The following is a 13062-nucleotide window of genomic DNA, read 5'->3' as shown; positions in this document are numbered from 1 at the left end:
TTTTCCTATATTTACAGTTTTTGACTGTTCGACTGTTAATAGGATTTGACTGTTTACTCCTCTTTCTCCTATATTTACAATTTTTGATGTTTTACTGTTGAGAGGTTTTGACTGTTTATTCCTCTTTCTCCTATATTTGCAATTTTTGATTGTTTTACTGTTGATAGGTTTTGACTGTTTAATTCTTTTCTCCTATATTTACAATTTTTAACGTTTTGATTGCTGAGAGTTTTTTGACTCGTTTTGACTTCACTTTCCCCTGTATTTACAGTTTTTAATGTTTTGAGTGTTAATAGGTTTTTGACTGTTTACTTTTCTTTCTCCTATGTTTACACTTTTTAATGTTTTAAATGTTTAAAGTTTTATTTACTCGTTTAGACTCCTCTTTTTCCTATATTTACAGTTTTTGACTGTTCGACTGTTAATAGGTTCTTGACTGTTTACTGCTCTTTCTCCTATATTTACAATTTTTGACTGTTTTACTGTTGAGAAGTTTTTACTGTTTACTCCTCTTTCTCCTATATTTGCAATTTTTGATTGTTTTACTGTTGATAGGTTTTGACTGTTTAATTCTTTTCTCCTATATTTACAATTTTTAACGTTTTGATTGTTGAGAGTTTTTTGACTCGTTTTGACTTCACTTTCTCCTGTATTTACAGTTTTTAATGTTTTGAGTGTTGAGAGATTGATTACATGTTTAGACTCCTCTTTTTCCTAAATTAATTAAAAAAAGCTTTTCCACAAAATAAGTTTTTCAAAGAAAAGTAAAGAACTTCATTAAAAAAAAATGAAAAAAAATAAAATCAAATAATCTACGAAGTGTGAAACTACCGCAAATCAGCAATGATAAATAAATTAAACCCAAAACGAACAGAAATTACAATAAATGACCGAGTCAAACTCAAAACGAGATGAAATTAACACAGGTTGGGTTCAAAACCCCTATGCCTTCCCAAGGCCAGAATATAATTTGCACTTTACTGAAAAAAATGCAATTAAATGTGCATTGTCAGTTTAATATACATATACTGATATTTAGTAATACAAATATTAATATTATTTGATTTATTAAAGTTATAAAAGTAGTTCATTATAAATGGGGCTTAAATAGGTTTCTCCTGTGTCTATTGAGAGCAACCTTTCGGTGAATGGACTTTTTTATCTCAACTGCCTCCCTGAAAACTTGGATAAGACCTTTAACAGGGGCAATAATGGAGGTGCTATCGAATAAAACGAAATGGTGCGGGTTCTTATATGCCCTGATAGCATATAAGAAGGATATTGGCACAATGTACTTTTTTTTTTTTCCTTCAGAGCTGGGCACTTCATAAGGAAGTGGTCGTCGTAGAAACTTTAAAATGGGCTCATTCGATTGGAATTGAGGGCAACTCGCCCCCCCACGCCCATATTACTAAGTAATTTACTACCTACAGAGACCAGACTAATGCCTCGATAATTACCACACTCACTTTTATCACCTTTCTTATAAAGTGGCTTAATTTAGGTTTTCCTAAAATCATTAGGTACTTCCCCTTTTTCAAAAATCATATTCATAATCTTCAATAACTTATTTCTGACCCCAGAGCCACCATATTTAAGAAACTCATTTACCACCCTATCAGCACCTTCCTATCATCTTCCTTCACATCCAAAGTATCACAAACTTTTTCATTTTCCTCTGTATTTTTTCCTGCAACTCTATCTCGGTTAAGCAAGTTCTCAAAATGTTCGGCCCATCTCTCTTTAGTTTTTTCCTTATCGCTAATTGCGACCCCATTCCTATCTTTAACTGAGACAAGTCCGGATTGACTACTCCCTCTCAATTTGTTAACGTGCCAGTACAATATTTTACTATTATGCCGTCTAGCTGCATATTCCAGATCCTTGGCAATTTTATCCATGGCCTCCACTTCACACCTCCTTAGTTCATATTTTAATGCTTTCTCCACTTTCTTTACATTTCTTTTGTTTTCATACGATATATCACTCAGATAATTCTTGTACAAGTTCTTTCTCTTTTCTATTAAACATAAAGCTTTTTCACTAATATTCTTAGCTGCAGTTCTAGTTTTCTTCCCTAATACACCTTTAGCAACTTCACAAATTATTTTTCCAATATTATTCCAACCATCTTCCACAGTATCAAATTTTAAACTCTCAATTTTAGCATTCAGCTTTTCCTGGAAAGTGTCTCTCAAATTCGCATCCTGGAGTCTACCAACATCATAACTTCCCGGGAGGTAGTTACCCTTCCGATATTTCAGTTTAAATTAACCCTTGACACTACTAGATGGTGATCTTTACTTTTAACATGAATAACAGCACTCCTATATACCCTAGTATCTTGTATTGATCCTGCCAGTCTTTGGTTTACTATAACATAATCAATAAGGTTTGCTGTCTTACCATGACGTGAATACCATGTTAACTTATGAGCCATTTTATGACCAAACGGCGTATTGGTTATAACTAGATTGTTACACCTACAAAATTGCAAAAGTCTGTATCCATTACTGTTTTCTTTTCCTACACCAAATTTACCTGGTCTGGGATACCATCTATCCCTATTTCTACCAACCTGGGTGTTAAAATCTCCCATTAATAAAATAATATTTCTAAATGGGACCCTGTCTATTTGCTCCTGTAACTGTAAGTAAAATTCATCTGAGTCACTAGTATGTCCGTCAGTCGGTTCTACAGGGGCGTATACTACTATAACTGATACCCTGAACTGATGAACTGAACTTTCTAGTCATAAAATGAGCAATTAGTATTCTATTATTAAGACCTTCCCAGCCTAAACAAGACTTAGCAGCTTCCTTATTCATCATGAGCCCTACTCCCTGTCTATGTACTCAATCCTTCCTGCCTGAGTAAACAAATTCTATATCACCTTATTTCATGCTTCTTACCTCTGGGATAGGAGTTTCTGAAACTCCTAATAAATCTAGTTAGAATCGTCTGAATTCGTCAGACAAAATGTCGATACGATAGTCATTTTTCAATCTCTTAATATTCCAAGTTCCAATTTTCATATTCTTTAACTCATTGAAATTATTTTGACCCCAGGAAAATAAATAACCCTGGATACTAGAGCAAGATAGAGATCATATATCTTTTGAAGTCTGCACCGAAGTGCTTAAGCTGGCTTAGAACCGGACAGCAAGAAGTCTCTGGGACCTCCATGAATAGAGGCTTTTTGCAATCCTGGGCCCATCTTGGTCACAACATGGTTTTCAGCACTTGGCGATGCTCTTCTATCAACAAGAGTCGAAATTCTGCACAGGCATTCTCAAGCCTATTACCTCCGACTCATTATATATTCATGCCTACAAATATTATTCTACTATCGGGAAAGACAGCCCATAATAGATGAATTACCTAAGAAGAGGTTTTTCAGCCCAAAGACACCCATCAAAACATACCAAACCCAGAAGAATTGTCCATTAGTCAGAATCCCGTGCGAATGCTGTGTCGTTTACTATGCTATAATTTCCTCGAGGGGCGCCACTCCTCAAGTGGGAATAGAGTTGACCGCAAGGTCCCCAGTATTGCAGGTACCCCAAAAAGTCGAGGCAACACTTTGCAGAGGTCGTTGTCCATAGATCTGGATCTTACGCCCTGCCACAGTTGTCCTCCTATAGAGGATCCTCCCGCGATGGTGTTCTGCATCACCATGCAATTTAACCCATTACTGGGAGAAGGTTTGCAACGCATGGGTCTTGTGGACAAACCAGTGGGTCCTTTTGAGTGTACATTTGAGGGGCCTTCTTCCTCCTCCGCCTGTATTTATGACCCCGGGCGAGGGTGTCCCAGATTCTATTATGGACCCCCAGGGACAAGGTCTCCCCTTGCTCCTTGCCTCCTATGGAGGTACCCAAACTCGCAAACTACTTATAAATATATATAACTCAGTGAATATATAAGTTATATACAGAAATATAGAACTCACTGAAATATTTAACCTACTACTTATAAATAAATATAACTCACTGACTATATAAGTTATATACAGAAATATAGAACTCACTGACATATTTAACCTAGTACTTTCTAATATATATAACTCACTGAATATGTAAATTATATACAGAACTATAGAACTCACTGACATATTTAACCTACTACTTATAAATATATATAACTCACTGAATATATAAGTTATATACAGAAATATATAACTTACTGACATATTTGACCTACTACTTATAAATATATATAACTCACTGACTATATAAGTTATATACAGAAATATATAACTCACTGACATATTTAACCTACTACTCATAAATATATATAGCTCACTGACTATATAAGTTATATACAGAAATATATAACTTAGTGACATATTTAACCTACTACTTATAAATATATATAACTCACTGACTGTATAAGTTATATACTGAAATATATAACTCACTGACATATTTGACCTACTACTTATAAATATATATAACTCACTGGCTATATATTTTATATACAGAACTATATAACTCACTGACAGATTTAACCTACTACTTATAAATATATATAACTCACTGACTGTATAAGTTATATACAGAAATATATAACTTACATACATATTTAACCTACTACTTATAAATATATATAACTCAATGACTATATAAGTTATATACAGAAATATATAACTCACTGACATATTTAACCTACTACTCATAAATATATATAGCTCACTGACTATATAAGTTATATACAGAACTATATAACTCACTGACAGATTTAACCTACTACTTATAAATATATATAACTCACTGACTATATAAGTTATATACAGAAATATATAACTTACATACATATTTAACCTACTACTTATAAATATATATAACTCACTGACTATATAAGTTATATACAGAAATATATAACTCACTGACATATTTGACCTACTAGTTATAAATATATATAACTCACTGACTATATAAGTTATATACAGAAATATAGAACTCACTGACATACTTAACCTACTACATATAAATATATATAGCTCACTGACTATATAAGTTATATACAGAAATATATAACTTACTGACATATTTAACCTACTATTTATAAATATATATAACTCACTGACTATATAAGTTATATACAGAAATATAAAACTCATTGACATATTTAACCTACTACTTATAAATAAATATATAACTCACTGACTATATAAGTTATGAACAGAAATATATAACTCACTGACATATTTGACCTACTACTTATAAATATATATAACTCACTGACATATTTAACCTACTACTTATAAATATATATAACTCACTGACTATATAAGTTATATACAGAAATATATAACTCACTGACATATTTAACCTACTACTTATAAATATATATAACTCACTGACTATATAAGTTATATACAGAAATATATAGCTCACTGACATATTTGACCTACTACTTATAAATATATATATAACTCACTGACTATATATGTTATATAAAAAAATATATAACTCACTGATATATTTAACCTACTACTTATAAATATATGTAACTCACTGACTATATAAGTTATATACAGAAATATATAACTCACTGACATATTTAACCTACTACTTATAAATATATATATATAACTCACTGACAATATAAGTTATATACAGATATATATAACTCACTGACATATTTAACCTACTACTTACAAATATACAGAAGTCACTGACTATATAAGTTATATACAGAAATATATAACTCACTGACATATTTAACCTACTACTTATAAATATATATAACTCACTGACTATATAAGTTATATACAGAAATATATAACTCACTGACATATTTAACCTACTACTTATAAATATATATAACTCACTGACTATATAAGTTATATACAGAAATAATGAACTCACTGAAATATTTAACCTACTACTTATAAATATATATAACTCACTGACTATATAAGTTATATACAGAAATATATAACTCACTGACATATTTGACCTACTACTTATAAATATATATATAACTCACTGACTACATAAGTTATATACAAAAATATATAACTCACTGACATATTTAACCTACTACTTATAAATATATATAGCTCACTGACAATATTAGTTATATACAGAAATATATAACTCACTGACATATTTAACCTAATACTTATAAATATATATAACTCACTGACTATATAAGTTATATACAGAAATATATAACTCACTGACATATTTGACCTACTACTTATAAATATATATATAACTCACTGACTATATAAGTTATATACAGAAATATAAAACTCACTGACATATTTAACCTACTACTTATAAATATATATAACTCTAACTTACAAACTTATCTAACTTATCTAACTTATAACTCTAACTTATAAATATATATAACTCTACTTATAATATATATAAAACTAAAATTTTTCCAAGTTTATCACTAAGTTTTGAAATGTATGGTAGAGTGGGGAAAGTTTTTTTCTCAATTGCCGGAACAACTGAATCAAGGGGGACGGGCTCCCTGTTTTCTTTTTTCATTTTTTTTAATCGTCTATCTGTGATATTTTCAATAAGGTTTATTTGGTAACCAGTGCAGAAAAGAATATCTTTGATATAATTTAATTCAGAATTTACGTGATTAAGTGAACAAATTTTTAAAACTCAGTCGACTAAAGAGATTATTACGCCTCTTTTAATAGAAGGAGGGTGATTTGACGAGAAGTGCAGATACCGATCTTTATGGGTCGGCTTCTTGTATATAGAAAATTCAAGGCTTGGAGTATTTTTTATAATCAAAACATCCAAGAAGGGCAGCTTTCCTGAATCTTCTAGATCCATTGTGAATTGGAAATTCGAATCTAAAGAGTTTAAATGTACCAAAAAATCCTCAAGAGAGTCCTGTCCGTGTTCCCAAACAGAAAGGATAGCATCAACGAAACAAATGTTTCCACTTAAAACACTCCCTCTGCTTTCGTTTTGTTGATGATATCCTTTCTGTTACATAGCCTTTAGAATAATCTAAAAACAATTCAGGCGTCGTCTTAAACTACTTTCTTAGTTTAGAAAAGGAGATGCAACAAATTTTGAATAAAAATGAGTTTTTGTTTTGTGTATATCTTAGTTTTGTATATATCCTAGGGCAATATTTGGGACCATCAAAGGTTTTTTTCTGAAAAGTGACCGTGATATTTGGTAAGATCATAAAATAGGGATCGCATGCTAATAACAAATATAGAAATAATGATATAAAAATAATTAATGAAGGATATAAAAATAAATGATATATATTAATTAAAAACTATAAAAGGGAGCAAAAAGAACTGAAAAATAGGTTTCAGTGGTTTTATTGTTACTCACAAAGGGATGTTCACATAAGAATAACCTTCATAGCCTCCAGAATAAGATAAAAATGATTTAGCTGTCTTTTTAATTACTTTTATAGTTTAGAAAAGGAGATGCAACATATTTAAACAAAAAAAAACAGCAAAAAAACAAATTTCTAAACATGCTGAGACCCAAAAAAGATATAAGACCTCTTGCTAGGCCAATCATTGACAGCAGAAAAAGAGTTAATTGTTCTACTACATAATTAATTAATCATTGCTTTTTTTAAACAGCTGAAACACCTTAATTATTGCTACATTATTTTCCTAACATTCCCAGCCTATGGGTCTTAGGGTGGGGTTGTATAATAATTTAATTAGTTTAGTTGTTTAAATTTAATATTTGTTCAAATTTTTAATAAGTCCATCTATCTATCCACCTTTTATATTGTTTTTCAAATTTTCTTCTTCTTTATCAACTTGACGAAAACGTGTAAACCAGTGCATGCAAGCAGAAATAGATAATCACAGCTTGTTTTCCCCAAAGAATGCACCTCTTATTCTAACCACCATAGTTAAAGTCTCCACACTCCTCACTTTTAACGAAAATTCTGTTTTATGTTCTTGCTCGTTGTCACATGGTAGATTCAGGGGATGGGGATCTGGGGGCTCAGATCAACCAAGCCCGTAAGCGTTTAATGAGGTTTTGAAAATAATAAAGGTTTAAATGTGCCGTGGCCTGGGTGCAGCCCACAGCAGTCAGCTTAATCAATAAGATTCCCAGGGATGAATGAAGAATAGAGCTAAATTTTGACCCCCTTCAGCCTCTTCAAAAAACTCTTCTGTATATATCCGAGGGCTCATTGAGAGTTACAAAATTTGGGAAGAATAGTGCACGTTTTGAACCTTCACATATACCCCCCACCACCTACACATAAATACACCGGTACTTCTTCATACCAATTAACGCGCAATTACACAACACTGTATTTGCAAGAGGTTTTGAGGTTTTGCAAGTCCAGGGTGCTAGAATAGGTTTGAAAACAAATGTTATAGAACACTAAGTTGCAAAGGCTAGGAATAAGTGAAGATGAAAAGGTGACGTTGGGTAACGAAAAGACTGATCAGATGGACAGCTTCACTTACCTTGGTAGTATCATAGGCAGCGCAATAGCGCTACCCAAGTAAAGAATGATGTTGGCACAATGTATTATTTATTTATTTATTGTTTTGGTTTCTTGCTTTTAGACCATGGCGCTTCGTATCGAAGGAGTTGTCGTAGAAACTACAAAAAGGGCTCATTTGATTGGAAATTGGAAGGGCTCGTGCCCTTTTTCATAGTCGAAAGTGATTGGAGAGCAACTAACACCCTTTCCACATCCACCATTTATCCGAGCACATCCAATCAAAATTTTGAGATATCCATTTTGTTCAACGTAGTTAAAAGATCTGGAAATTATGTCTTTGAGGATGACACCCCCCCCCCCAGAGGCTTCAGAGTCTTCAGAGCAAGGGTTGTAAGTTATGCCCTGGTGGTATGTAAGGTTTTTTGTAGAAAGTGTTGTCGTAGAAACTTCAAAAAGACCTCTTTCAATTGGAAATTGAAAGCTCTAGTGCCATTTCTAATAGTTGAAAGTGACTGGAGGGCAACTAACACCCGTCTCACGACCACCTTTTCCCCAAACACATCCAATCAAAATTTTGAGATAGGCATTTTGTTCAACGTAGTTGAAAGTTCTGGAAATTAGGTCTTTGAGGATGACAACCTCCCCCACATCCCTCAGAACAAGGTTTGTAAGTTATGCCCTTGGGGCATATAAGGTTTTTATTGAAAGTGTTGTAGTAGAAACTTCAAAATGGGCTCATTCAATAGGGAATTGAGAGGGCTAGTGCCCTTATTAACAATCAAAAGCGATCAGAGGGCAAATACCCCCCCCACGCCCATCGTTTCTCCAAACACTTCTGATCAACACTTTGATATAGCCAATTTTTTGAACGTAGTTGAAGGGTCCGGAAATTACGTTTTTGAGTGTGACAACCCTCCCAAAGGCCTCAGGGCTAAGGTCGTAAGTTATGCCTTGGGGTTTTTATATAAGGTTTTATATAAGGTTTTATATAAGGTTTTTATAGAAAGCGTTGCCGTAAAAGCTTCAAAAAGGGCTCATTGGATTGGATATTGAGAGGGCTATTCCCCTGCCCATGATTTTGTCAAACATTTCCGATCAAAATTTTGATGTGGCCATTTTTTTTTGACGTAGTTGAAAGGTCTGGAAATTATGTCCTTGAGGTTGACAAGCCCCCCCCCCATAGCCCTCAGGACAAGGGTAGTAAGTTATGTCCTTAGGGCATATAAGGTATTCATAGAAAGTTTTGTTGTAGAAGCTTCAAAAAGGGCTCATTTGATTCAAAATTGAGAGGACTAATGCCTTTTTTATTACTTGAAAGTGACCAGAGGGTAGCAAATGACCCCCCCTACTCCACCCATCATTTCCCCAAACACTTCCAATCAAAAATTTTGAGATAGCCATTTTGTTCAACGTATTTGGAACGTCTGGAAATTATATCTTTGATGATAACAAATCCCCCAGCCTTCATGGCAAGTGTTGTAAGCTATGCCCTGGGGGCATATAAGGTTTTTATAGAAGGCTTGGTCATATAAACTTCGGATGGGGCTCATGGATTGGTAATCAGACGCTCTAGTGCTCTTATTAAGAGTTAATGTGATCGGAGGGCAGCTATCCCCACCACACACACACGCGTCGTATTGTCTCGAAATGCATCTAATAGAAATTTTGTGATAGCCATACTATTCAAAATACTCTCAATATCATATAACAAAGATTTTGGGGTTGAAACAAACCCCAGAGATTAGGGGAAAGGGTTGTAAGTTATGCCCATTATGTTGAAAATTGAAAGTTCTAGTTCTTTTTTAAGCGTCAATAGTGATCGGCGGCATTTAGATCCGCCCCTCTCTTACAACCTCTCTTTTTCACCAAACACATCTGATTAAAATTATTAGATAGCGATTTTTCTTCAAAATAGTCCAAAGAACATATAATAATGTCTCTAGGAATGACACATCTACCCAACGCCCTAGGAATAGGGTTGTAACTTATTTTATAAGGGCATATAAGGTTTTTATTGAATGGGCGGTCGAATAAACATCAGATGGGGATTATTTGATTTGAAATTGGAAGTTATTGTTCCCTATTTAAGAGTCGAAATGAGTTAAGATCAAACAGCCCCCCCTCCACGCTCAGCATTTATCTTAGCTCCTCCAATCAAAATTTGTAGATAACAATTTTATTCGTCGTAGCTAAAAGTTTAGGAAATTATGTGTGTGAAAAATACCTCCCCCCTACAGCTCTCAGGGAAAGTATTGTAAGTTATACCTTTGGGGCATATAAGGTTCTTATAAAAAGGGTGGTCATATTTGCTTTGGAGGGGACTCATTGGATTGATAATCAAAAGTTCTGTTCACCTTTTTAAGAGTCAAAGAGATCAAAGCGCAGCTACCCCCCCCCCTCAAACACACACAAACACGTCGTGTATTCCTTAGATTTATCCACTAGATATTTTGAGACAGTCTTTTTATTCAAAACAGTCATTTATTCAAACAGTCTTTTTATTCCAAACAGGTATTTAAGGTTTATATGGAAGGTATGGTTGTATAAGCTTTAGAGTTGGCTAATTGGATTGAAATTGGAAGTTCTGGTTTCCTTTTAAGAGTCAATAATGATCGAGGTCAAGTAGCACCCCCCCCCCCACCCAACTACCCTTCTTTTCACCAAATGCATGTTATTGAAATTGTGCAATGGTAATTTTGTTTAAAATAGTCCAAAGAATATATAAATATGCTTCCAGGGTTGGTCCAACCCCCCAGAGCCCTAGAGAAAGGGATTTAAGTTATGCCTCGGGGGCACATTATGTTTTTATGGAATGGGTGGTCGTATAAATTCAGACGGGTCTCATTTGATTTCAAATTGGAAGTTATAGTGCCCTTTTTATGAGTCAAAGTGATTTGAGAGGACCCCCCACGCCCATCATATCCCGAAACAAATATACCGACCAAGTCTTGAGACATCAGCTATCTCATCCTTGTCTAAAGGTTCATTAATTATTCATAACAATAGTTGTAGTAGAGTAGTGTCATTAGTTCTATTATTCACATAATACCTGATTTCAACATCCCCTTTAACCCACGACGAAAATTTTAAACAAATGCCATCAACCGGCCCTGAAGCATCGGTGATGCTGATACGTCCTCTTGACAACCTATATGGGCATAGTGTGTTTCGATTATTTCAATGGTACAGTTACAATATTGCCCAAAATTTTTGCCTCCAAACCCTTATGTTTATTAGTTGAAGTAGTAGTACAAGTAAATATAGTAGTAGCAGTAGGAGAACAGTTAATAGTAGTAATAGTAATAAAAGCAGTAGTTGTAGGACTAGAAGCATTAGTATTATTATGCAAATATTGTCTTTTGGTTAGTTCAACATCCCCCACAACAAGCGTTGTAAGTTTTAGTTTCACACACGAAACTGTTCCTAAGGTATTGCTGATATGCCCTTTTGACACCCTGCATACAAATGGCAGGATGTCATCCATAAAACAGGAATATTCTCTGAAAATTTCACCTTCATATCTTCATAGGTTGTGGATTTTGAGCTAGCCAGAAGACACTGTGTGTATTCATTTAATGCTGCTTCTACGACTACTGTAACTAACGACACTAATGGCATTAAGTTGAAACTTTTAGGGAACGTTTAGGAAAAGTTTCAATCATAGGCAGCGCAATCGCGCTGCCTAAGTATAGAACGATGTTGGCATAATGTATTATTTATTTTTTGTCTTTTTCTTCCATACCAGGGCACTTCGTATCGAAAGAGTTGTCGTAGAAACTTCGAAAAGGGCTCATTCGATTGGAAATTGGAATGGATAGTCCCCTTTTCAATGGTCGAAAGTGATTGGAAGGCAGCTAACACCTCTTCCACGCAAACCATTTCCCCAAACACATCCAACCAAAATTTTGAGGTAGCCATTTTTCTGGAAAGGGTTTTAAGTTATGCCCTGGGGGCATATGAGAACGATGTTGGCACAATCTAGTATTTATCATTTTTTTTCCTTTAGACCAGGGCACTTCGTATCTAAAAAGTTGTCGTAGCAACTTCGAAAAGGGCTCATCCAATAGGAAATTTGGATGGTGTGTGTCCTTTCTAATAGTCGACAGTAATTATAGGGCGACTAATACCCCTTCGATAGCCTCTGGTTACCGAAACACATCCAATAAAAAATTGTAGATGACCATTTTTTTAAATAGATCTAATTTCCAGATATAAATGAAGTTTCTGAAGAAGACACACACCTAGAGCCTTCAGGGCAAGGGTTGTAAGTTATGCCCTGGGGGCATAAGGTTTTATAGAAAGTGTTGTCGTAGAAACTTCAAGAAAGACTCTTTCGATTGGAAATTCAAAGGGCTAGTGGCCTTTTTAATAGTCGAAAGTGATTGAGCAACTAACCCCCCCGCCCATACCCCAAACACATCCAATCAAAATTTTAAGATAGCCATTTTGTTCAACGTAGTTGGAAGTTCTGGAAATTTGGTCTTTGAGGATGACAACCCCCCCCTCACATTCCTTAGGGCAGGGGTTGTAATTTTATGCCCTGGGGGCATATAAGGTTTTTATAGAAAGCATTGTCGTAGAAACTTCAAAAAGGGTTCATTCAATTGGAAATTCAAAGGGTTAGCGCCCTTTTTGATTGTC

The sequence above is a fragment of the Artemia sp. Qi Xiang Cuo genome, chromosome 6 (genome assembly GCF_049724085.1).
Source record: "Artemia sp. Qi Xiang Cuo chromosome 6, ASM4972408v1, whole genome shotgun sequence".
In the NCBI taxonomy this organism is placed as follows: Eukaryota; Metazoa; Arthropoda; class Branchiopoda; order Anostraca; family Artemiidae; genus Artemia; species Artemia sp. Qi Xiang Cuo.
Note: the sequence above shows the minus strand (reverse complement) of the source record.